A 25,432-nucleotide genomic window follows, 5' to 3' on the forward strand; every position below is an offset into this window, starting at 1 on the left:
CATTCACGCTTTTCATTGTGTGATTTTGCATAGCACAGTACATTTTAGGAATACATATGCCACACAGCAAAATTGACTGTATCTAACAACTTGTTCAGGTAACATGATCCTCTTCAGTACTCCCTGTAAAAGGTTAAAAATAGTAGAATCAATCTCAGAGCTGTTGACAAAATTAAAATATGTGTGGCGCATTTAGTATATGCCATGCAATATCACAGTACTTAATACATGTTAGATATTGTGATAAGCAGTATAATAGCTCCTTGAAGGTATCCACACACTAATCTCTGGAACTTGTGAATATTTTGTGTTACGCAGAAAAGTGGACTTTGCCAATGTAATTAAGACTTTGGATATTCAAATAAAGAGTATCCTGGATGACCCAGGTAGGCCCAGTCTAAATACGTGAACCCTTAAAGGCAGACGATTTTCTTAGGATGAGGTCAGAAAGATGCAGCAGAGGAAAATTCAGTGAGATTTGAAATTCTTGACAAGCCATTGCTGATTTGAAGATGAAGGCGGGCAAGTGATGTGGGAATGTAGGAGTCTTTACGGACAGGCTCCAGGATAACAGTCAGCAAGGAAAAGGAAATTAGATTTTTCCCTTAACCTCAACGAGGTTAGAACGAGATTCTTCCTAGCTAGCTGACACCTTGATTTGGGCCTTTCCCAACCTGAAATGGAGAAGCAAAACAAGTCCATCCATACTTCTGACCTACGGAGTTCTGGGATATGTTTTAAACTGTGAACTTTTGGGTAATTTATTATGGGAACAATAGAAAATGTAAGTTTTATTGTTATTAAATATTTCTATTTTTATTAAGGGAAGAGTACATTGCTATTGGGAAAAATATCATTTTAAACTAAAAATGTTATATTTTAAGGTTTTAAGTTAACAAGTCAATCATCAGTTACTACCTTAAGAGCAGCATGAAAGGAACAAAGGAAAAATTCCTGAGAGAGAAACCTTGGCAAGAAGGAGAGATGTTGCAGGCAAACTCCATTTGCCTCACAAATGTGTTTTGGGCCAGTCTTTCTTTATATGTCGCTAAACTTTGTTAAATATTTGTATATACTTCGGGAGGCTGAGGCAGGTGAATCACTGGAAGTCAGGAGTTCTCCACCAGCCTGGCCAACATGGGAAAACCTCGTCTCTACTAAAAATACAAAAATTAGCCAGGCATGGTACGCATGCCTATAGTCCCAGAACGGGAGGCTGAGGCAAGAGAATTTCTTGAACCTGGGAGGTGGAGGTTGCAGTGAGCCGAGATCGCACCACAGCACTCCAACCTGGGTGACAGAGTGAGACTCCATCTCGAAAATAAATAAATAGTATGTCAACTCCAAGTCTTGCCGTTAGAAAGACCATAAAAGGTTTAAACCTATATGTTAGTGTCCTATTACTGCTGTAACAAATTACCAAAACACTAGTGTCTTGAAACAATACAAATATATTGTCTCCCGGTTCTGGAGGTCTGAAGTTGAAAATGGGTCTCACTGGTATAAAGTCAATGTATCAGAGGGCATAAGGCTACTACTGGAGGCACTAAGATAGAATCTACTTCCTCACCTTTTCCAGCTTCTACAGGCTGCCAGCAGCTGTTAGCTTATAGCTCCTTCCTCCCTCTTCAAAGCCAGCAGTGCAGCATCTTCACATCCTTCTCTAACCTCTGCTTCCTTCATCACATCTCCTTCTCTCACCTTTTCCTTCCTGCATCCTTCTTATGAGGGTCCTTATGATTACATCAGTTCTACACAGATTATCCAGGACAATCTCCCCATCTCAATATCCTTAACTTAATCCTTAAGTAAATTTCCCTGTGCCCTGTAAAGTAGAATATTCACAGGTTCTTGGTATTAGGATTTGGACATTTTGGGAGGGCCATCATTCTGCTTCCCACAGCCAGAAACAAATATATTTCTAATGGAACACATGATTACTTAAATAATTATAACAGTTCCATTCCAGCTATTTCCCTTAAATCATATATTCTTGCAGTTTTCCATCCCCTAGAGTCTCTTTTTGCTTCAGGACATGAGTAGATAGAACTTCATTAATGAGACAACAGGTTGGAAGAAAGGTTCCAGGTGAAGACTATACTAGTGAGGGGGGAAAAAACAAAAATACTGTGTTTTTGGACTCCTCCAATATTATTCCAGTTGTTCTACAAACAACGCACACACACACACCAGTCTATCTTTCTCTTTATCAATCTATCCATCCATATAACTACCTATCTATTTAGACGTTTATTTTTCAAAATGATTTATGGTGCCTCTTTTGGTGTTTAATTTTCTAAATGTGCAAACATCTGCATTTTTTTATGAAAGCCTAAAATATGTATCATAAGCATGTCATATTATTAAGCACGTTTTGAGATCTAAAACCAGCTAGTGTTCTGTAAACTGAAAATAAGTAATAAGGTGTTTTTATATTCTCTAAGCCAAATATTCCAACTTACACTTTTATTCTACAACTAATTATCAAGTGTCTACAAAGTGCCAGGCTCTATTCTGGGCCTGGGGATTTAGTAGGACCAGAAACAACAACAACAGGAACAACAAAGGCTAACACAAATATCTGTCTTTATGGAGCTCACAATTCAATAAGATAGCTGAGCAGTAAGTAAATAAATAATAAAACAAGGACAGTATAATATGTCACTTAATGATAGTGCTACAGGAGAGTGAAAAAAGGCAGGAAAGTGGGGCTAGGGGCAGGAAGGTTCCAAAGGAAACTGCAATTTTAACTATGGTGGCCAGACTCACATGCTTTGCTGAGAAAGTATCTGAGCAAATAAAAAGGAGGTGAGAGATAAAGACTCAAGAGTATTTCAAGAAAAGAATCTTTGGTGGAGGAAGTGGAAAATCCTAGAGCAGGAAATGAGATTTATTCTTTGAGAACATTAATTCCATCTTTTAACTAATATTTATTGATGGCCTCAAATGGGTCGGGCATTCTTACATCAGTACACAAAATAAATCCCCTTTCTTCAAAAAACTTATATTCCAAGGAATAACTTGACTTTCCTTTAATTTATTCTACTCTGTCATTTTTCTGAAAATGAGGGAAAATCAATTTTCCTGTTTATGAAACAAGAATAGCATGATAAGCCCAAAAGAGAACTATAGAGATTATTTAGCTAAAATGTATAAAGTACTAAGAATCATTTTTATAGAATAATGATTGGCCAGTATAATCACCACATTGAAATCTTGGTTTTAGTTAGCTTATTGTTAATTTGAATTTTAGTTCCATCGCATCTAGGCCTTACATTTGTAGGGCTTCAGTTGGAACCAGATGATATTTGGAACAAAACTGATTTCATGAAGATGATTTCCTAGAGTCTAACACCCAGTAAATGCAATCAGTTTATTCAAACATTACACAGTTTCCAGAGTAATGTATGTTGCACAAATAAAATAAATCATGGATTTAGAGAGAAGCTGAAGTGTTGTCAACTGGGCTGTAAATGTTTCAACATAATAAACAGTACAGTAGAATAGAAGTAGCTCAAAAGTTGAAGATTTCAGTTTGTGATGCAGGGAAAAAGGATCTGATTTAGGTAGGAAAGAAAAGAGAATTTTAATGATGGAAATGGTCTAAAAGAAATCGCATATATTACGGTTGTCAGTGTGACAGATGGTGAGACTGTATATAATAAAGTCAAAAGATATTTTGACAGGAAAGAAGATGGATCTGACAGTTCAGAAATCAGAATCCTGGGCAGTAAAAAATGTGAAAAATATAATTGAATGTGTGCTCAGCTGATACATAGTTAATTTTACACAGCCCAAGGCAACAGATTATGGGAAATGGTCAGCAGTGTTAGCAGACTTGATAAAACAAAGAGGAAGGATAATGTGAAAACAAAGCGAAGGAAGACAACATTCCACCACCTGTAAAATAGTATTTTCAGTAAATTATTTGGAAAAAAAATAGAAACTAACCCATCTGAATCCATTCAAAATGGTCATTTGAACAATACAGGGCTAGATTTAAATGCTATTATACTTTACATAACTATACAACATCCCTTAAAGTAAAACTAATTTTTTTCACAGCTACAAAGGAAATACATTTCATTAACACTGTTTCTTAAAATAATCCTAGAAAACAAGGTCTCTTTTTGACACAGGTATTTGAATTTCCTTGGCCATTAACATCTTGTAACTACCATTGTTTTAAGATATAATTCTATTTAAACAAATCTAAAAAGTGATAGATTCTTTAGAACATGAATAAGTTATATAAAGGATTACCCATTTTTCTTTCAAAAAGTGACTGTGTTATTCGCCTGATGTTATGCTAGGCTTCCGTATTGTTATCACAGGGACACTCTCAAGTATAGCTTAAAAATACACTTGTCCTTCACATTCTTAATACTTTTAGGTCAGTATATCTGTAGCAGCAACCCCTTATGTTAAAACTCGGAAAGAGTAAACATAATGGCTTCATACTGAAGATTTCAGGAGGGGAAAGAAAGGCCCTAAAGAAAAAAAAAAAAAGAAAGAAAGAAACTGGTTTAATAACACACAGTGAGCATGGGCAGAGTGGACACACTGAGGCAGACATTCCACCTGTGTAGTCCATGCTCTTAACAACTTTGCCATAATGACTTAATGAGCCTTACCTGTGAAACATTCCCCGTCATTATCCTTGTCAGTCACATGTGCATTTACAACAGGAAAATGAGACAGATATCTAAATGCTTTCAGAAGAAACCCAACAGTAGGAAAAAATACCAGAAATGAAGAGTGTCTCTATGTTGTTTTTGTAAAGGACAGAGTTCTCAGAGATATTTTATGTGTATAGATGAAACGAAAAACGGCACTGCAGGATGCTTTAATAATCTTTATTGCATCATATTTGTGAAAATTATACTACATCACTGCCATCTGTAGTGATTCATAAATCACAAGGCAATAAAGCCTCCTAATAAATCTTATGCCCACTCTCTTCACATTATTGATCCCTTTTATTTGCTGATGCAAGAACTCTTCCATATGTTGATGCAGCATCCGTGATCTATGTATCATTATCCTTTATGTCTAATAGCATTTTCTATAAATCAATATCCTTCCTCTTTGAAGATGGTCCTGCAGAATGAGTTGCTATATGCTTGTGTGAGCATCGCTGAAAGCCTGGAGGTGTGGCATGGCTTGCCATTCCCTCATTAGTCTGAGGAAATTTGTAGGTGATCGTTTGTGGATCTTCCATGGGTTTTGTCACAGCCTCACCCTGTTAACTCTATGTTCCTAGTGAGTAGCCTCAGCAGTTTTAGCCTAATCACTGCACTGTGCCTAGTGGTCAGCAGTCTTGGATCTGTGCTTATCATCAGATACAGCCCTGTTCCACTACTTGACACTCTCCTTAACCATAACCTCCTGGTGGTCCCTCTTCTATCAGCCTCCATCTGCTAACACATCAATCACAGAGGATTTGTTTGAGACTCTTAATGTCTCATAATGTTATCATCATTGTTGTTTTTATTTTTTTTGTTTTAACATTTAATACAAGGAACCTGCTGTAGTGAGAACATATTTAATGCTGATTTGATAGTAAACTTGAGGAGCTGATTTAAGCGATTGTAGGTAAAGTCAGTTATACACCAGTTCTCTAACCCATTCAGGCTGAGCCACTTACAGAAAATCCAATCTGCAGTGTTGTGTTATATTTCTTTTGCCTGCCAGCCTCTCAAAGCATGTGCAGTTTTGACAGTTTCTTTTGCCTTGCCTGCTAGCCAAGCAGGTGACAGAACATTGCTGTAAAAGAAACAGCTTTGGATAGCTTTCAACGTTAAATCACTAACGTAGATTTTTAATGTTAAGCAAAAAGTCCATGGTGCAAATGGAAGTATGTCTGCCTTCATATTTCACAGACTCTTAGCCTAATATGTGTTTGATATGCTATCACCTTAAACCACTAAAGCCATGTGCTGCTCAAACATCATAAAACATACAATCCTATTTTTCTGTAAAGAATAGTTTACATCTGAAGTCAGATTTATTTTGAAATTTCACATGCTAACACAAAGCATTAATGTTGAGTGGGAAAACTATAGAATCTTTAGAAAGGTATCAGAATAACTTCAAAATGAATTTAGTATTTTTATGTATTATTATATATATCATCTGATATGCACTGAAAGGATGAAACCATTTAATAAAGGTTAAAAAATAGCATTTGTGAGTCAATAATGACTTCAAAATTAAAACAAATAAGTAACATTCTAATAATACAAGTAATATACCACTTTTAAGAAAAATAATTTGTAAAAGGTGGCTTCAAATTTTGCTATAGAAATTATGGAAAGAACAACTTAATCTCAAAATCTTTTCTAGTATACCCAAATAAGCTGACTAAGAATTTCAACACTAGAAACTTAACAAAAATGAAAAAACAAATGAAACAAAAACTCCAAAATACAAAAATGTAAAAGTGTATATTTATTAGGGTTAATAAATAAAGAACAAAGTAAAAGAAGAGATAACACAGAATGCTTCTTCCCTCTAACCACCCATTTCTGGTCACAGATGGGAAAATCTTACATTTAAGATCCTCTCTAATACAGATGTTGCTTGTAATACGTAGGATATTAATAGTTCCCTTTGGACCACGATATTCTTGACAATAAGTCCAGTAAGTCCTACAATTCCTTATATCCAAGCAGAAAGTTATTGTAGTAGAAATGGGTAATCAAATGACATTTGATTCATTCATTCATTCCACTCATTGAGGAGAGGGTTTCATGTTTTGTGTTACTTTCCTATCATGTTCTCCCAGCCCAACCCCTTCCCACCCATCAGAATAGGGGCTAATCCCCCAAAGTATCATATCTTATTGACTTATTTACTCAGACTCAGAGAAGCAATGATTTAAGGCATTATGAGCTCAACTGATTTATCTTCCTAGAGAAATGAAGTACTTCTAAAATAAGAGTCAAAATATTCATATGCCCTAGCCCTATTATGAATACAATATTAAATTTAACTCATCTATTCAGGCAAATAAAAATAATCGTTGTCATTTTGACTTCAAAGTGTCCTCTGACTTACTCCTCCAAGTCTTATTTCAGAACCAAACAGCATCACCACCCACCAAGACCTCCAGCACAGAGGAAGCAGGAGTCATCATTGATTCTACCTCATCCTCAACATTCATTTTATATCCATGTCTTATTGATTTCACCTTCAGTAACTGTTTAAACAACCTCTTCTGTTTAATCAAGCTTTTTCCTTCTTCTGTTTTTACATCCTACAATTTCCTGAGAGCTCTCCTCATAAAACATAAAATTAATCATGTAGCTACATTGCTGATACATTTAGGTGGCCTTCTAATGCCTACAAATTAAACCCCAAACCTTTATCACTATGCAATGTAAACAAAAGTGTTTCAACATGTTCCATTTATAATGAACACTTAATGCTACAGGTTCAAAAATACCCCTATTCTTCCCAAGTATGTTGACTTGACAATATCCAAGACTTTTGTCTCCCTCATTCTTTTCCTTCTTTATAAGTTGTCTTTCATCTTCTTCTCTGCCAAACAAAATTCAACCAACCCTCGAGGGCCCAATTCAAATCTCACTCTTCTTTTATGAGCCTTGCTCTATACACTCTTTCCCCCACATCACCTCTTTTTCTAGAAATTCTAATTATTTGGATGTTATGATGTGTGATGAATGTCTTTTAACAATTTACAGGCCTGCATGTAAATGAGATTCTGGAGGGCAAAGAATATCTAATTCATCCTTGAATCTCAATATTTCACACATTGCCTAGCACTGGAGTTTATAAATATTTATTGAATCAACTAAAATTCTCTAATCTTTTAAATATGCAAACATGATCTATGTATCTTATTTAAACAAATATGGCTCATGACTTAGTAGCTAACTATAGATAGATATTATAAAACTATATTGTTTAAAGTTCTGTCATGGTATATTTCTACCAAAATGTTCAGATAGAAAAAGAAGAGATTCAGTTGGAAATGCTCTTGTAAAGAACACTTTTATTCTATGATAAATAGAAGAATATAGCCCTGACTAATTCAACCAGAAATGTCCTTTTGTAGAATTCAATCCTATAACCCTATTCAGTGGAGTTAATGATTGTTTCACATGAGTGATAGTAATATATTAAGATTTATAGAAGGGTGTGCAAGAAAACACAGCCGAAAGCAGATATAATATTTAAAATATAATTCCTGTAGAACGAAAACAAAATCTATAAGACAGGGCTCCATAGAAACATAATGTTCCATTTCAGGCTTTCAAAACAGATTTACAAATGAAACATTTCATAAACAATGAATAACATGCACTTAAGAACCTCACACAGAGGAAAATTGCAACTGAGCATGCATGTGTAATTTGCACTACAGTAATCTTACTTTTTAGCAAATGCAATGAATCCTGTCACCAAATGGTGAGCAAAGTGATGGGTGGCATACTGATGTTACTGAAATTCTCTCCAGAGGAATATGGATACAAAAATATAAGTGTAATATTTTGTACATATAATTTTTAATTGCCAATAAATGTAAATAAATAATTTGAAGCTTGTTTTCATCAAGCTATCGATATGCTCTTTAGAAGAAGCCACTCATAAGACTGAGGAATTAGACATATTAAATTCTTAAAGTTTTATCTTGGAGGTGGGACGATGCTCATATTTCTGCATTGGGTAATTATGCTTTTTTTCAGAGATACAATTTCCTTCAGTTTTCTCACTTGCACAAAGCATGGAATTCTGGTACTTAAAAAATTTATTAGACTTTTAGTTTGTTTTATTTCTTTGCATACATATAAACCATGGGTTACCAGCTGTTTACAAGTTTACTCATGAATCTCAACTCTCCTGCACTGACCTGTCATCAAACAGTAGCCATATCACCTACCAGTTCCTCAGGGAACACATGTTATTGAAGCTACTTTTTTCTCTTTAAATGTGTTACAAGTAGTAAACTATATAATTATTTTCCGGAAAAAAAATCCTTGAATTTCTTGTGAATGAAGATAAAAATATCAGTTGAATTAAATAGTGAAAAGTAAAGGTGAGGCTTGTTTTTATATTTACAAAGAAATCCTAATTAATTAATCATCTTAGCCAACAACATCTTAGCACACAATCTCATAACACAATGTTTAGACAATGACCCAATCCTAGAACATAGTATGGACTTCATTTATGGTTATTGAACCAAAGGTGATGACATAGATTTTGTAAAATAACTCAGAAGAATAAGTTGTTTCTTTACAAAGTAGCCTAATAAGTACTTTGTCCTAAACAACCTACCTATGTACCATGATTCCTGTCAGCTACATCATCACTTCTAATTCTATTTGAAGATACAATTGAAACCACTACTGAAGCAGGAAACTTCCCTGACCCCTTCACAGGTGGAAACTGGAATGCATGGGCACTGGAACTAGCTGGCTGCTTCTTCGGGGCGGCAGGAGTGGACTCCCCTGGCTCAGTCTCACTGCATTCCACCCCTCGCAGGAGGGGAGTGCAGGTGAACAGGTGCAGGAGCCAGGGCAAGTGCTTTTGGGCATTGGCAGGAGCAAAACTTTGTGCGGGCCCTGTGGCAGTGTCTAGTGAGGAGTACCCATGACCCCTGAAGCCCCAGAGGATGTGTGTTACAGTGTTTTTTTGTTTTGTTTTAAACCTGTGTAAAAAAAAAGTAAACTAATAAATACTAATACCTTTAAATACCTAATTCAATGTTTCTTCTCTTTTTATTTATTTTTTTATTTTTTTGAGATGGAGTCTTGCTCTGTCGCCCAGGCTGGAGTGCAGTGGCACAATCTCGGCTCACTGCAAGCTCTGCCTCCCGGGTTCATCCCATTCTCCTGCCTTAGCCTCCTGAGTAGCTGGGACTACAGGCGCCCCCCACCATGCCTGACTAATTTTTTTGTATTTTTAGTAGAGATGGGGTTTCACCGCATTATCCAGGATGGTCTCTATCTCCTGACCTCGTGATCTGCCCACCTTGGCCTCCCAGAGTGCTGAGATTATAGGTGTGAGCCACCGCGACCAGCCATGTTACAGTGTTCTTTTAGTTTTGCCATCTGTGGACAGCTTAAGTCTTAAATAGCTCAGTGGGCCCCCTGCCTTTTCACGTGTGGTGGTTGCTCTCCACCAGCAAGGGCAAAGAGTCAGTGTGACAGTCTTCATTGTCTGCACCCATGGCTCCTGAGCTCTTGTTCAGTGTCCAGGAAAAATCAGGTCTTACTAACGAATTGGAGGGTGGTGAATGTGGAGGAGTTTATTGCTGATGAAAATGGCTCTCTGTGGGGAGGGGAGCTGGAAAGCAGATGGAGTGGGAGGGCAATCCTCCCCTGGAGTTCAGCAGTCCTTGGCCAGACTCCTCTCTGAAGCCATGCTGTCAAGTTGTCTCTTTGAATTCAAGCTGCTTCTCTTGGATATCCAGTTGCTTCTCTTCTCTGCTCTCTGCTGATGGAGCCTGGGGTTTTTATGGGCACAGGATTGGGGGCAGAGCAGGCCATAGTGGTTTTGGTAAAGGCAACATTCAAGTGGGAAAACAGGAATACATGTTCTCACATTGGGCCACGGTTCCAGGTTTGAGGGTGGGACACTTGCCAAAGACCTGCCCTCTTCTGCCCAGAATTTCCCTGCCTCCTATCTTTATCACTACTAAGGCTGTATTGTATCAAGAAACCCAAGTGAGATAAATTATATTATTGCTTAACAAGTATTCACTTTCTATCCCCTTCTGTGAAAGTAATATATTCCCTACCCAATTGATGTTGACCGTGGCTATGTGACTTGCTTTGTCTAATGGGATGATAGTGGAAATTATGTGAGTAGAATTTGAAATGTGCTTGTGTGATTTGACTTGGTCTCCTGCACTTTGATCTTTTTTTCATAAAAAGGATATGTCTCAGCTATCTTCAGTTTTAAGAAGGATGAGAAACAAGTGAATGTAGTTCACAGCTAGAAAGCAAGCCTAATTGCGCCAAATCTAAATTAGCTGAACTCATGTCAACCCATAGATGAGTAAGAAATGGATGCTTATTGACAAGCAGGTTGGTAAGTAGTTTGGTGTAAAAGTAATTATGTTTTTTGGTCCGTAAAAGTAATGGTAAAAACTGCAATAACTTTTGCACCAACCGAATACATGCCAATGAGTTTTGATTTTTTTTTTTACACAATGTTATTATGGATACAAATGACCGATACACCAAGGAATAAAAGCATTTCATCAATACACAAGGAGAAGAAAGAATTTGAAAAGTTACTTAATTGTGAAACTATTGGTTTAACTGGTAAAATAGTTGTACAGGTGAAAGTTTAGTTTTGTTATGCATGTAAAGACATTAATAACAGAAGATTTTGAAAAGTAAAGCATCCAGTGAGAAAATATAAAAGGAAAATGACAAATATAGAAAAATCTTAGGAATGTTATTGGTGAAAGGAAGGAAAAACTAAGAGTGAAGCTTGAAGGGGTAGTAGAAAATGGAAGCCTTTTTAAATTTTTGTTTCTTTTTTTCTTTAAAGGAATAAATGATCTAAATATATTTACAATTAGAAGAGAAATATCAATGAAGCAAGAGCCCTAAAATGCAAGGAAGGGACTTATTAACTGATTTCAAACAAAGCTTTGGCTCAGCTGAGTTGTGAATGACACTCTGCACAAAGTGAAAGAGAGGAAACAAACTTACTCTGAGACAGGAGGAAAAAAGAGTAATGTTACGGATAAGTTCTAAAGACATAAGGAAGCTGTGATCACCTAGATATGTTGAAATGACAAGATAGATAGCAAACAAAGGCACTTGTGCTAGATGACCTATATTTGCCAACATGGGATAAGGAGATTGCATGACTGAATAACTTGGAGAAGAGCACAAACAACTTTTACTTTTACTTATTTATTTTTTTTTTGAGATGGGCGTCCCGCTCTCTCGCCAGGCTGGAGTGCAGTGGCGCGATCTTTGCTCACTGCAACATCAGCCGCCTAGGTTCAAGCAATTCTCCTGCCTCAGCCTCCGAGTAGCTAGGACTACAGGCACGCGCCACCATGCCCAGCTAATTTTTATATTTTTAGTAGAGACGGGGTTTCTCCATGTTGGCCAGGATGGTCTCCGTCTCTTGACCTAGTGATCAGCCTGCCTCGGCCTCCCAAAGTGTTGGGATTACAGCCATGAGCCACCATGCCCGGCATGTATCAATAACAAAGATGATAGTGACAAGAGCAAACTGTCTGAAAATTTGATGTTATTTATATTAGTAATACTACAAACTCTTAGTCTTGTTAAGATTAATTCCAAAATGTGATCTTAATGTAAATTCGAGGATTCATCTGGGGCAGGCAATGCAATGTCTAGGGTCCATTTACTTCTGCTTTCCTGTTTTTAACATAAGGCAACTACAATTTCATCTCGGAGAAAAGAAAATCATAGATTTTATCAAATAACCTCATCTTTTAATGAACAAGATAACTATTTACCTTCTCTTTAAAAATAAAGCATACTGAAACTGGACCCCTTCCTTATACCTTATACAAAAAGTAACTCAAGATACATTAAATACTTAAACATAATACATAAAACCATAAAAACCCTAGAAGAAATCCTAGGCAATACCATCCAGGACATAGGCACGGGCAAAGACTACATGACTAAAACACCAAAAGCAATTGCAACAAAAGCCCCAGTTGACATATGGGATCTAATTAAACTAAGAGCTTCTGCACAGCAGAAAACAAAACCAAAAACAAACAAACAAAAAAACAAACAAAAAAAACAAAAAACTATCATTACAGTGAACAGGCAGCCTACAGAATGGGAAAACATTTTTGCAATCCATCTGACAAAGGGCTAATATCCAGAATCTACAAGGAACTTAAACAAATGTACAAGAAAAATACAATGCTATCAAAAAGTGGGCGAAGGACAGGAACAAACACTTCTCAAAAGAAGAAATTTATGCAGGCAACAAACATATGAAAAAAAGCTCATCTTCACTGGTTATTAGAGAAATGCAGATCAAAACCACAATGAGATACCATGTCACACCAGTTAGAATGGTGATCATTAAAATGTCAGGAAATAACAGATGCTGGAGAGGATGTGGAGAAATAGGAAAGCTTTTACACTGTTGGTGGGAATGTAAATTAGTTTAAACGTTGTGGAAGACAGTGTGGCGATTCCTGAAGGATCTAGAACCAGAAATACCATTTGATCCAGCAATCCCATTACTGGGCATATACCCAAAGTATTATAAATCATTCTACTAAAAAGAAACATGCACATGTATGTTTATTGCAGCATGTTCACAATAGCAAATATTTGGAACCAAATCAAATGCCCATCAATGTTAGACTGGATAAAGAAAATGTGGCACATATATACCATGGATTGCTATGCAGCCATAAAAAAGGATGAGTTCATGTCCTTTGTAGGGACATGCATGAAGGTGGAAACCATCAATCTCAGCAAACTAACACAGGAACAGAAAACCAAACACCACATGTTCTCACTCATAAGTGGGAGTTGAACAATGAGAACACATGGACACAGGGAGAGGAACATCACACACTGGGGCCTGTCGGGGTTGGGGGGCAAGGGGAGGGATAGCATTAGGAGAAATACCTAATGTTGGTGACGGGTTGCTGGGTGCAGCAAACCACTGTGGCACGTGTATACCTATGTAACAAACCTGCATGTTCTGCACATGTATCCCAGAACTTAAAGTATTAAAAAAAAAAGATATTATTACCTCCTGGACTGGATTGCAGAGAAAACTGTAAATGTTTTAACACACTAGTGTTTCTACTGCCAAATTCCTGTTAGCTCATTAACTGCTTTCCATATACACCTTTGCAAATGTTTGCCCTATAGTCTGTTTATAAACATCTTAGATATGGCAGAAATTTTAAAAAAAGTAAAAGATAGAGATAAAAAACAACATTCATATGAATTATACTAATTTATTTTTATTTTTGAATTCTTATTTTTTGAGGGAATCATAAGTATAAATTTACTGTATACCTAGTGGCGTATAGTAAAATTGTAGGCATAAGGATAAAAGGAAGTAATAAACTTTATAGTGCTCAGCTTCAAACCCAAACCTCTAAATAAGAGGACAGGCTCAGATACCTCAGGGATCAGGCAGATAATACAAATAAATGAAACAGGCAAAAAAGAGTACAGTCTTGCCAAGAGAGGCAATCCCTACTTAACTCCAACTGATTGTTCTCGTTTGAAAACACAAATCACAACTGCCAAATCTGATTGTTCAGGAGAAGCCAGAAATTCTGATGTTTAATGTGAAACCTCTAGATTTCTTATATGGTAGCACAATTTTCTTGAAAACACTAGGTAATCTAAATAAAGCTGACCATCTATCAGTTTCAGTGCTGTGTTGTGCAAATGATGAATGGCATATCCCCTAATTGTGGTATTAGACTGCCTCTCACCAGCCACAATTTGTAATTGCAACAATGGCATCACCAGATAGGACTCTCCTGCTTTGCTATGCACACATTCCTGAGCCCTGGAGAACAACTAACTCTACAGGAAAAAGTGGAAGGCTCATCTAAGCCATTCTCGCTAGCTTTCATGACTAGCTGCTGGCCTACAGGCAATAAATTCCCAACTGCTCCTGCAAGAAGGCTTTAGGGCCTGGGAGGTCTTTATCTGGTTCAGAAGGCAAGGCTGCTTCTCAAAGCACCTCCAAGTGCTTTGGGGCCCCTGTTCAGATGGCAGGCATTTCTGGTTACCAGCACCTGATGACTGACAGGAGCAGGGCAGTCATTCTCACATCCAGGAGCTTGGTGCTTAACAGATGGTACACTGATTTCACAACATCATCTACTCTGGGGATGATCCACTTGGCCACCACAATGATGCTGCTGACAGTGGTTGAAGTCTTCTTCTCAGCCTCTGAGCCCATTGTCATGGCAACAAGTTTTTCTCTCAAAGTGTGACAAATCTTCAAGATGACAATGCAGTGGGACATGAGACCCAAGGCATCCTAGATCCAGTCTTCATTCTCCAGAATGGGCTCTATGCCAGAGTGGGCGATGATGACATCATCTAGTTCTAACTCAGAGAGCTCAGATTGGGTCTCCATGGCACCCAAGAGACTCATAATGGGCTTGGAATCATAGCGCTACAGCAGGTCTCCTGGCCAGCGGTAGCGCTGCACTCAAACCACCACCAAGACTGCAAACAAAGCCAGAAAGATGGTAGCCAGCACGCTTATGGCAACAATCACTGTGGCCTTCTTGCTTCTCGGTGGCTCCTGACTTAGTCTCACTCATATCCTCCTCATAGGCTAAATTTTCTGAACTCTAGATGAGCAGTCCCATGGCGGTGGGAGCAAGCTATATTAATTTATTTTTAAAGAAATGAAGAAGTATTTTTTAAATACCACAAAATATGATACCTTCAATTACATTTAAAACAATAAAACAAACGAAACCCTTAGATGACAAATCCTAGTAACAATATTATATTGTGGTGCTTACCCAATCACGAATCTTCTGCCCATATTGCAGATATTTTAAGGGGGAAAAAAAACAAGTAGAAACAAACAAAAAAATAGATTTACTGCTGGCCATATGGAGAAATTCTATTTTCAATAAATAATATAATTCAGAAAAGCTTTGTTGAGGACTAAAGCGAATAAGCACTTTGTAACCTTTACTTCCAAGAAACATTCCTTTTATTATCCATGTAAGTTATCTATAGAAAAAATATTTCTAGCATTTTTTTTTTAAGTTTTGTTTGAAGGTTTGAAGTATTCCTTAGCAATTTGTGTTTGGAGAGAAAAACTAGATATCTGGCATATGCAATAGGCACAATTTTTAGTTTGCAAGTGTTTTGATGTGATTTTTTCCATTGAAAATATTGCTATAAGAGCATAGAAATCAGAATAAGTTAAATCAATCTCCTTATAAAAAATTTTGGGGTTTGTGTAGACAATCTGTTGTAAGTTTTTTATGACTATTTCTAAGTATTTCTGTTACCCATTTACAATTTTTTGTAAAAGTTGAGGCCATTCTGCTCCATTTTCTCTAAGTTCTCTCTCAAGGAAAAAATAAATTCTACGTAAAACTACACTAGAAAGTGTGTATATGCTCGCACATGTGTCCACATGGGGAAGAGTAGAGACTGGAGAAAATGTTCACACGGACAGGAAGGGGTCCGTGCCCTCTCAGAAATAAAGAACAAAATCAAGAACACTATGATTTTTCTTAATTTTAACATATCTTTTGAGTTATTTGTATATAGTGACATTCTCATTATGATTTCAGAACAATAGGAATTCTATATTTATTATTCTATTATTTTTCTATTAGTTCTTTCTCTCTAATGTATGTTGCACAGAGATATGCTTATATAAACCTAAATATGTTAATGAGGTGATTAAGACATAATATGCACTATATTATAAGACTGAAGTGTCTAGTCTAAATGACTTACTTTATGGTACAGTATAGGTTAAGTTTTCTGACTTTTTTTTTTTTGAGACGCAGTCATGCTCTGTCACCCAGGCTGTAGTGCAGCGGCGCAATCTCCTCTCACTGCAAGCTCCATCTTCCGGGTTCACGCCATTCTCCTGCCTCAGCCTCCCGAGTGACTGAGACTACAGGCGCCTGCCACCATGCCTGGCTAGTTTTTCGTGTTTTTAGTAGAGACGGGGTTTCACTGTGTTAGCCAGGATGGTCTCGATCTCCTGACCTCGTGATCTGCCTGCCTTGGCCTCCTAGAATGCTGGGATTACAGGCGTGAGCCACCGTGCCCGGCCAGTTTTCTGACCTTTTTTTCTGCCTCCTGTGCACTATCTTATTTATTTAAATTTGGATAGTGACACAACTGATCTGAAAATTGCATGAATATACTCCTTTCAGATAATAATATATCCGTGAGAAGAAAAAACAAAAAATTTGAAAAAAATTGTATAACTTATACTTTGTCTTATTTAAGTATTTCTACTACATAGCAAGTAAAGTATTTGAGTTTGATTTCACTTTCTTAAACTGAAAGGAAAATGATTGTACACATTTGAATAATATATTATTGAAACCTTAATGGTATTAAGGAAATATCAAAAGAGAAATATTTACAATTGTTACAATTGATGGATAGTGCCTGACAAAAGTATTTATTTTTTGACATAAATGTAGTTTGGCTATTGATGAAGTTGTTAGGTGGCAATTTACTAATGTATATAATATAATAACCAATAGATACAAATTCCTATTTCATGGAGGATGGAAATAAAGACAAAATAAAGAACTATGATCACATTGGGAAACTGAAAACATAAGCATATAATTAGATTAATTTAAATAGAGCTTTTTTGAGTTACATATTTCAGTTACAATCAAACCGATAGCTTAGTTCTTGAAGTTCTATAAAAGATGAATTAAATCTAATATATGCAATTGGTTGTATGCTCGAAAATTAGTTACTCAAATTCTCAAGCCCTTTCTATATTATTATTACAAAGGTTTTCTTCTGATAGCATATACTACTGGTTAATAAAAATTCACAGTAAATTCACTGAAAATATAACAATTTAAATTTTAACAATTTTGAAACATTCCACACTGGATTTGAATTTATTCTTTCCATTCCCTTTTCATTACATGTTTTAAGAAACTTCTGTGAATATTACCTTTTATAAAAATGAGATACTTAAATACATTACATATAAATAGAAATCATGTATTTAAAAATAAAATTCTATTTTTGAGTATTGAATAAACAATGAGGAAAGTACTGACTTCCTAGAATATTTTAGATATATTCAAAATAAAATTCTCTAAAGAGTGGTTGAAGAAATAACTGAAATGTTAATTTCTTAAAACAGTCTTTACTCTTTTAGTGGTATTGCACTAACTCTATGACTCAGTGACAATAAAACTACTTTAAAGTATTTTTCCTAGAATCATTACAGAGTATTGGTTACAAAAGCTTCCCCAAACTTGTTCCTCCCTTTGGCCCATTCTCGTAACTGTTACTATTTTATCTTTTCTGTAGAGTCTTTCCTGGTAAGTCAAATATTTTCCTGTTTTTAACATTATATTTCTATTGCGAAATGAGTCCTGCGTGAGGTATTTCTATATTTTCGAATTAGCAGTGTTTATTAAGTGCATATGCCAGTTCTCACCACTGTGTCAGACACTGAGTCAAGGCTGGACTATACACGAGTGAGCAAAATCGATAAGGGAAGCTTACTATTGAAGAAGACAGAGAATAAGGTAATCACACAAAGGAACATAAAATAAAAATTCACAATAATTCCCACAAAGAAAAATTGTATAAAAATGTGAGGGACGTGTCCTTTTCTAGGAAACAGAAGAATACAACTTATCATTTTATATTACCTTATGATGTTTCATTGTGTATTTTCATTTTATATTAGTACAGTTTGCCTTTCAAATTGTGTGTCACCCAAATTGTGAAGAAACAATGTAATGTACTATTTTTTATTCATCCCTTTGAATCTAGGCACATAAAAGATGTGTCTGTAGCTTACTACCGGCATGAAGACCAATATCATTTTTTGTGATAGAAATCTTATAATAATCCACTGTGATATAAAAAGTTTCTGGATGTGCATCTTTAAAAATCATAAAATGCATTTCTTTAGCAAAACAGCCTAATCAAATATCATTGATATCAGTATTCTTTTCTTTTCCTAATTCAATATTCAGTTTTCTTTTTTTAACTGTATGTTCTACTTTAGTAAAAGACCAAGTTCTATTGGGTAAACTATAATTTATGATGTTATATAACAGATAACAGTCCATTTTAAACAAAATGCAACCACGCTTTAACCTGGTAGAGAAAAACAATGGTAATTCATTATCCAATGATCATCGCAAAACGTTTCTCTGAAGCAAAATCTGGAAACGTTCACCTCTCTTTTCCTAAAGCTGATTCAGCCACAAAGATGGCATCACAAGCTTGGCACTTGGTGTAATTTCATTTTCTGCTGTCACCATCTTGAAATTTTTAATATTTTTATCTTGGAATGTATGTTTTGCAAGTGAGGTCTGATAGGTCTGATAGGACAATGGAACATGACAGTGAGCAGAGCTGCTTCCTTTGTAGACATCACGCCCAGTTTCTTATGAACACAGAATTCTTGTGGATCCACAACATGCAGGAGTTCAGGAAGACTCAGATCTACTACAAAGTCAGAGTGTTGCATGAACCATCGAGTAACTGTGATAAGGAAAGGGAGCACTGACATCCTCAAGAGGTCACAGCTTCCATTTGAGCAATACTTGCTTTAACTGTGGAAATAATGCAATGATGTTCTATCATGAATGAAAAACTCTCCATATCCTTTATTTGTTTTACTCCTCTGTATTAACCAACCATCAATGCTCAAAACCATGGTTCCTTTTCCTTATAGTCTTTCTTTAGCTTATCACTATGCTAAAGGTATAGAGGTTGGTAGCATGTGTACTATCGAGAAGTGAAATAAAAACAATAGTGTTAGTTTGTGCAGTATTTCCACCGTTCTGATAAGGATTTGATGTAATTTAGATATTTGTCCCCTCAAAACCTCATATTGAAATGTGATCTCCAATGTTGGAGATGGGGCCTGGGAAGTTGTTGGGTCATGAAAGGGCTGGATGGGGCTGGATCCCTCATGAATGGCTTGGTACCCTCCCTACAGTAATGAATGTCTTCTCACTCTAATAGTTAGCATGTGTCTGACTGTTTAAAAGACGCTGGTACCTTTCTTGCTTCCTCTTTCCTTGTGTGACAGGTCTGTTCTTCCTCACCTTGCTCCGTAAGTAAAAGCTTCCAAAAGCTTTAACAGAAGTTGAGCAGATGTTGGTGTCATGCTTGTACAACCTGCAGAACTGTGAGCCAAATAAACCTCTTTTCTTTATAAGTAACTCAGTCTCAGGTAGCTCTTTACGGCAGTGAAAAACAGACTAATGCAGGATAAAATATGTGTTGTGGAATTTTGGTGATGCTACTTTCAAGTTAAAGGCCCTTATATTTGTATAGGAAATGGCATTGCACAATAGAAAATGAACAGTTTAGTCTATGTTCATATTTGAAAATTTTATTTTTTCTTTATTTAAAACAACAATAGTGGCAATTTTAAAAATATCATGACAAGATGAGAGAAAGGCCATGCAAAAAAGAAAAAAGACTCATATTTTAGTAATTTTTTTTGAGATGTAATTTTGCCCTTGTTGCCTAGGATGGAGTGCAATGGCACGATCTCGGATCACTGCAACCTCCGCCTCGAAGGTTCAAGAGATTCTCCTGCCTCAGGCTCCCGAGTAGCTGGAATTACAGATGCCTGCCACCACATCCTGCTAATTTTTGTATTTTTAATTTTAACCATGTTGGCCAGGCTGGCCTCGAACTCCTGACCTTAGGTGGTCAGCCCGCTTCAGTCTCCCAAAGTGCTGGGATTACAGGCGTGAGCCACCATGCCTGTCCAGTAATTTAACAGTACTTTTTTCTTCCTGTTTGTACAAGAGTGTCCTTTTTTTCACTCTACTGAGCTGGACCTCTATAGCCTCAGACAATCAAATACTCTTTTTCATCATACAAGGTAGATGGGTTATACATGCAACAATCATTTCAGTCACATCTCAGTAAATTTATGATAATCACTATTTTGTTTTTGAAAACTAAAACTATTCACTGACATTAGGAAATTAAAACCATGCTGTGATGCCATTTACTGGAGGAACTTGTAATATAGTAGTTTAAAATCTAAACAAGAGACAAAGGTGAAAACTAAGGACAATTGTCTGTGTATACCAACCAAGGAAGATAATTATTTTTATGAGTTAAACTGCAGGTTTTTCTTTAAAGACTAAAGTTTAGCAATAATGATCATGACCACATATAAAACAATTTCTATGGTGCTAGTATCAAAATGTTATTACCAGAAAGATCTGTTTAGGCATCTTAATCTCTAATCATATCAGACAGATTGCATGTGTACTAAAGTATTCAAATTTATTTTCTCTATATCCCAGTTGTACCTATTGTTCTTTGCTAGGTAATTCCATTCAGAACCATTACTTTTCTATACAACAGAAGCACCTAGAATAAGAAACTTGATTGCTTTCCTGAATAATATTAAAAAATTTCTATTTACCACAAAATTCTGTAAGGACCTTAAAACAACACCGACATTCCTTCAAATTCTCAGAAATTCTAAAATGTAATTTACATAAATGTTAGGGTCCTAGAATAACCCTATTAGGGTTCCTTCATCCATTTTGTAGGGGCAGGGGAAATATAAACAATACTGTTATTAGGAAAATAAGTGAATAGGAAATAATGTTTTTAAACTCTTATTTTATGTTAATAGTTGTTACACACATTAGGCTAAGGTGTTAATAATAAAAACATATGAGAAACTCTTAAAACTCATTAGCAAAAAATCAAACCAATCAAAAATCTGGTGGGGGGTGTATTTCTAGGGAGAGGTAACTAAATGGTAATTGCTAATAAAACTTACTGATTTCTTTTCCTAGTCTCAGGAACTTTCTTCAAGCATTTAAAGTACGAAGAGAAAGTATTCTTTCTCCTCCTCATCAGAACCCCTAGCACAATCTACATAATCACAATAAACTTACATAAAATACAGTTATGAGCAGTTCTAATACATTTCCTAAATCTTGAAATACTTTATTCTATTGTTTCTACTATATTTTCAAATTATAAAAAAAATGAGAATGAATTATCTTTGTTTTATACTTCAGTATTAGGTCATGGAATCTACATAATGGTTAAATGATTATTACTTTCTTGTATTTCAAATACTCATTAAAAGCTTATATATTCTGTTCACCTTGGAGAACAGGGATCTATAGAAGCAGAGCAAAATAGTTTCTGTGTCCACAACTCTTAATGCTAATCTTTATTTTAGTTTACTTTGGTACCTAAGCAAACCTATATTCTAGCATAATTAAGCAGAGGAGAGACCACAGAGCACCTACACCACAGAACAAAGTAAGGTGATGGCTCTACTCTGGTTGTCACTTCCCATATGTCTGTGAGACACATTATCATACACGCCTGTCATTGCACAGTAACTTTGAACATCCAGCTAAAAATTCAGAGTCTGTCCAGAAAGAACATGTCCACTTTTTTGTTTTTTTACTGAGTCTCGCTCTGTCGCCCAGGCTGGAGTGCAGTGGCGTGATCTTGGCTCACTGCAAGCTCCGCCTCCCGGGTTCACACCATTCTCCTGCCTCAGCCTCCTGAGTAGCTGGGACTACAGGTGCCAGTCACCACGCCTGGCTAATTTTTTGTATTTTTAGTAGAGACGGGGTTTCACCATGTTAGCCAGGATGGTCTCGATCTCCTGACCTCGTGATCTGCCCGTCTCGGCCTCCCAAAGTGCTGGGATTACAGGCGTGAGCCACCGCGCCCGGCCATGAATGTTCTTAATGATATCTAGCATGGTGAATCCTTTTCAGAAGGTTTTTGCTTGACTTTGTGTAGATCTATCAGAGAAATCACTGCCCATGACAGCTGCAGCCTTATGAAATGTATTTCTTAAATAATAATACTGGAAAGTCAAAATTACTCCTTGATCCATGGGCTGCAGAAGGGAAGTTACGTTAGCAGGTATGAGAACATTAATCTTCTTGTACATCTCCAACAGAGCTCTTGGGTGACCAGGCACCTCGTCAGTAATATTTTTAATTTTTTTTTCTGCTCAGTAAGTCTGAAAAACGGACTTAACATATTCAGTAAGCAAACTGTAAACAAATGTGCTGTCATCCACGCTTTGTTCCATTCACAGAGCACAAGCAAAGTAGATTTAACGTAATTCTTAAGGGCCTTACGATTTTTGGAATGGTAAATTAGCATTGGCTTCAACTAAAAGTCACTAGCTGCATCGGCCCCTAGCAAGAGGCAACTTGTCCTTTGAAGCTTTGAAGCCAGGCACTGAATTCTCTCTATCTGTGAATGTCCTAGATGGCATCTTCTAAGAAAAAGGCTATTTTATCTACATTGCAAATCTGTTATTTGGTTAATCAATTATGTTAGCTAGATCTTCTAGATAACTTTCTGCAACTTCTACATCAGCACTCCCTCCTTCACCTTGTACTTTTATGTTATGGAAATGGCTTTTTAAAAAAATTAAACATTATGAAGCAACCACTGCTGGCTTCAGATTTTTCTTCGGCAGCTTCCTCACCTCTTTCAGCCTTCACAGAATTGAAGACAGAGAGTCAGGGTCTTGCTCTGGATTAGAGTTTTGGCTAAAGAGAATGTCATACCTGGTTTGATCTTCTATCCAGATCACTAAAACTTTCTTCCTAGGAGCAATGAGGCTGCTTTTGTTTCTTACTATTTACACGTTCACTGGAGAACCACTTTTAATTTTCTTCAAATATTTTTTTTATTTGCATTCAAAACCTGGCTATTTGGTGCAAGAGGCCCAGATTTCAGCCTGTCTTGACTTTCCATATGCCTTCTTCAATAGGCTTAGTCATTTCTAGCTTTTGAGTTAAAGTGAGAGACATGTAACTCTTTCTTTCACCTAAAAACTTAGATATCAATATAGGGTTATTAATTGGCTTAATTTTAATATTTTTATGTCTCACCAAATAGAGAGATTTGAGGAGAGGAAAGAGCTAAAGAAGAGCGAGTTTGTGGAGTAGTCAGAACACACATTTACTGATTGTTTGCCATCTTATATGGGTGTGGCTTATGGCCCACTCAAAACAATTACAATAGTAGCATCAAAAATCACTAATCATAGATCACTGTAACAGATTTAATGACAATGAAAAAATTTAAAATATAGTGAAAATTACCAAAAAGTGACCCAGAAACACAAAATGAGCACCTACTGTGGCAAAAATGGTGTCAATAAAATTGGTCAAAACAGGGTTACTAAATATTTCACTATCTTGAAGTGTAATATGATGAGGTTTGACTGTACTTAAAACTGATCGAGAGAGTAGAATTTATGTTAAATGTTCTTCACATACACATAAGTAATAATAAAGGAGGCAGTAGAAAAATTTGGGAAGTGATGGATGTGGTTATGTCCCTGATGGTAGTGATGGTTTCACAGGTACATACTTATTCTCAAGCTTATTGAGTTGTAAACATTAAGTATGTACAACTGTTTACATGTCAATCATATTTAAATAAGACCATTTTAACAACAAGAAAGAAATACTCCCCTGAGAATTTCAGGACCTCAGAGGGAATGGCTCCATGATGAACACAGGGAGCTTAATCATGTGCGTTCATTCAGTTTTTCAGTTTTGTCAAAGCTTCTCACATTACGAGGCAAGTATGAAAGCCACAAAATCACCGGTGATAAAGGAATTAGGTTAACTGCAAATAAGAAAATTTAGTAGTGAATATGGAAGACTTAAGATTAAAGGATTTAGTCTCTTTCCTCCCATACTGTGCTATCTGCTAAGATTTATTTCTTTGTCTGAGGACAGAGTGGACATCTAAAAATGACCTCATTTGAATTATCTTCTAGTGAAATGAGATGGAAACCGAGGTGACATTCAAGCAGAAACAAAATGAACAAATGTGATAAACCTAAGTTTACAGCATAGACTAATATCTGCTATAAAATTACATTTTAAAGATTTAGTTATTTTATAGAAATAAGTCTATAATTTTTTTGAACCTTACTGGTAGTGCCTACAGAACCATGGGGTGATTTCATAAATATGACAAGTGTAGGTGACAAAAGACAAAAGGCACCGGGCCCAATCTAAAATGCCTTCTAATTTCACATCTGGCCAAACCACATAACTGCTACAATTATGTAAATGAAAGTCTATATTTGGCAAACTTCCATATAAATTTTATTGGTTATAGAAATAGTAAATAATGATTTACTGTCAATTTTCAATTTTTTTTCTAATGGTAAAGAGCATTCTTAACTATTGATATTTTTTAAAGTTATCTTCACAGAATGGTCCATGAAAAGCAGTTCTGATTGCTTTTCAAAGTATCTGTAGTTATTTTACAGTAAAAGAGATTTTTCATCTCATGAGATCAAACAGCATGGAAATAACTTAGGATACTTGTGAAAAGTAAGAGTGTTATAAATTCATTGATTTAAATATCCAAAGTTCTGGAGAAGTTACTTGATTTTTTTGTTTATTTTATTGGAAATACTATCACATTACATAAGGGTTAGAATATTTAGAATTGTTACGAAAAGTGTCAGAAAATAATTGATAATCTTAACTTAAAAGGAACAAAGCACAATACCAAATTAATAAGGGGGAAATGATACCAAAGTACTGCTCTTCTGTAGATGAAATATAAGTGGCTATCAAACTTTAGTGATTGTTACATTACTCTAAAATAGAGAATACTATCATATCATTTTCTATTTCTAGAATAATTCTATAATGCATAGATGACTCTTCATAAAATTTGGTATACATTCTCTACATTCA

The 25,432-nt window shown here is 36.0% G+C and overlaps 1 protein-coding gene and 1 pseudogene across 1 annotated transcript in view; both read right to left on the reverse strand.

The window, feature by feature from the left end:
- LOC101154316 (eyes shut homolog) overlaps positions 1 to 25,432 on the reverse strand; it is a 436,121-nt gene that overhangs the window by 239,029 nt on the left and 171,660 nt on the right. The window lies entirely within an intron of this gene.
- LOC129534186 (transmembrane protein 98-like) lies at positions 14,033 to 19,845 on the reverse strand (annotated as a pseudogene).

Source organism: Gorilla gorilla, chromosome 5, assembly GCF_029281585.2.
Source record: "Gorilla gorilla gorilla isolate KB3781 chromosome 5, NHGRI_mGorGor1-v2.1_pri, whole genome shotgun sequence".
NCBI lineage: Eukaryota > Metazoa > Chordata > Mammalia > Primates > Hominidae > Gorilla > Gorilla gorilla.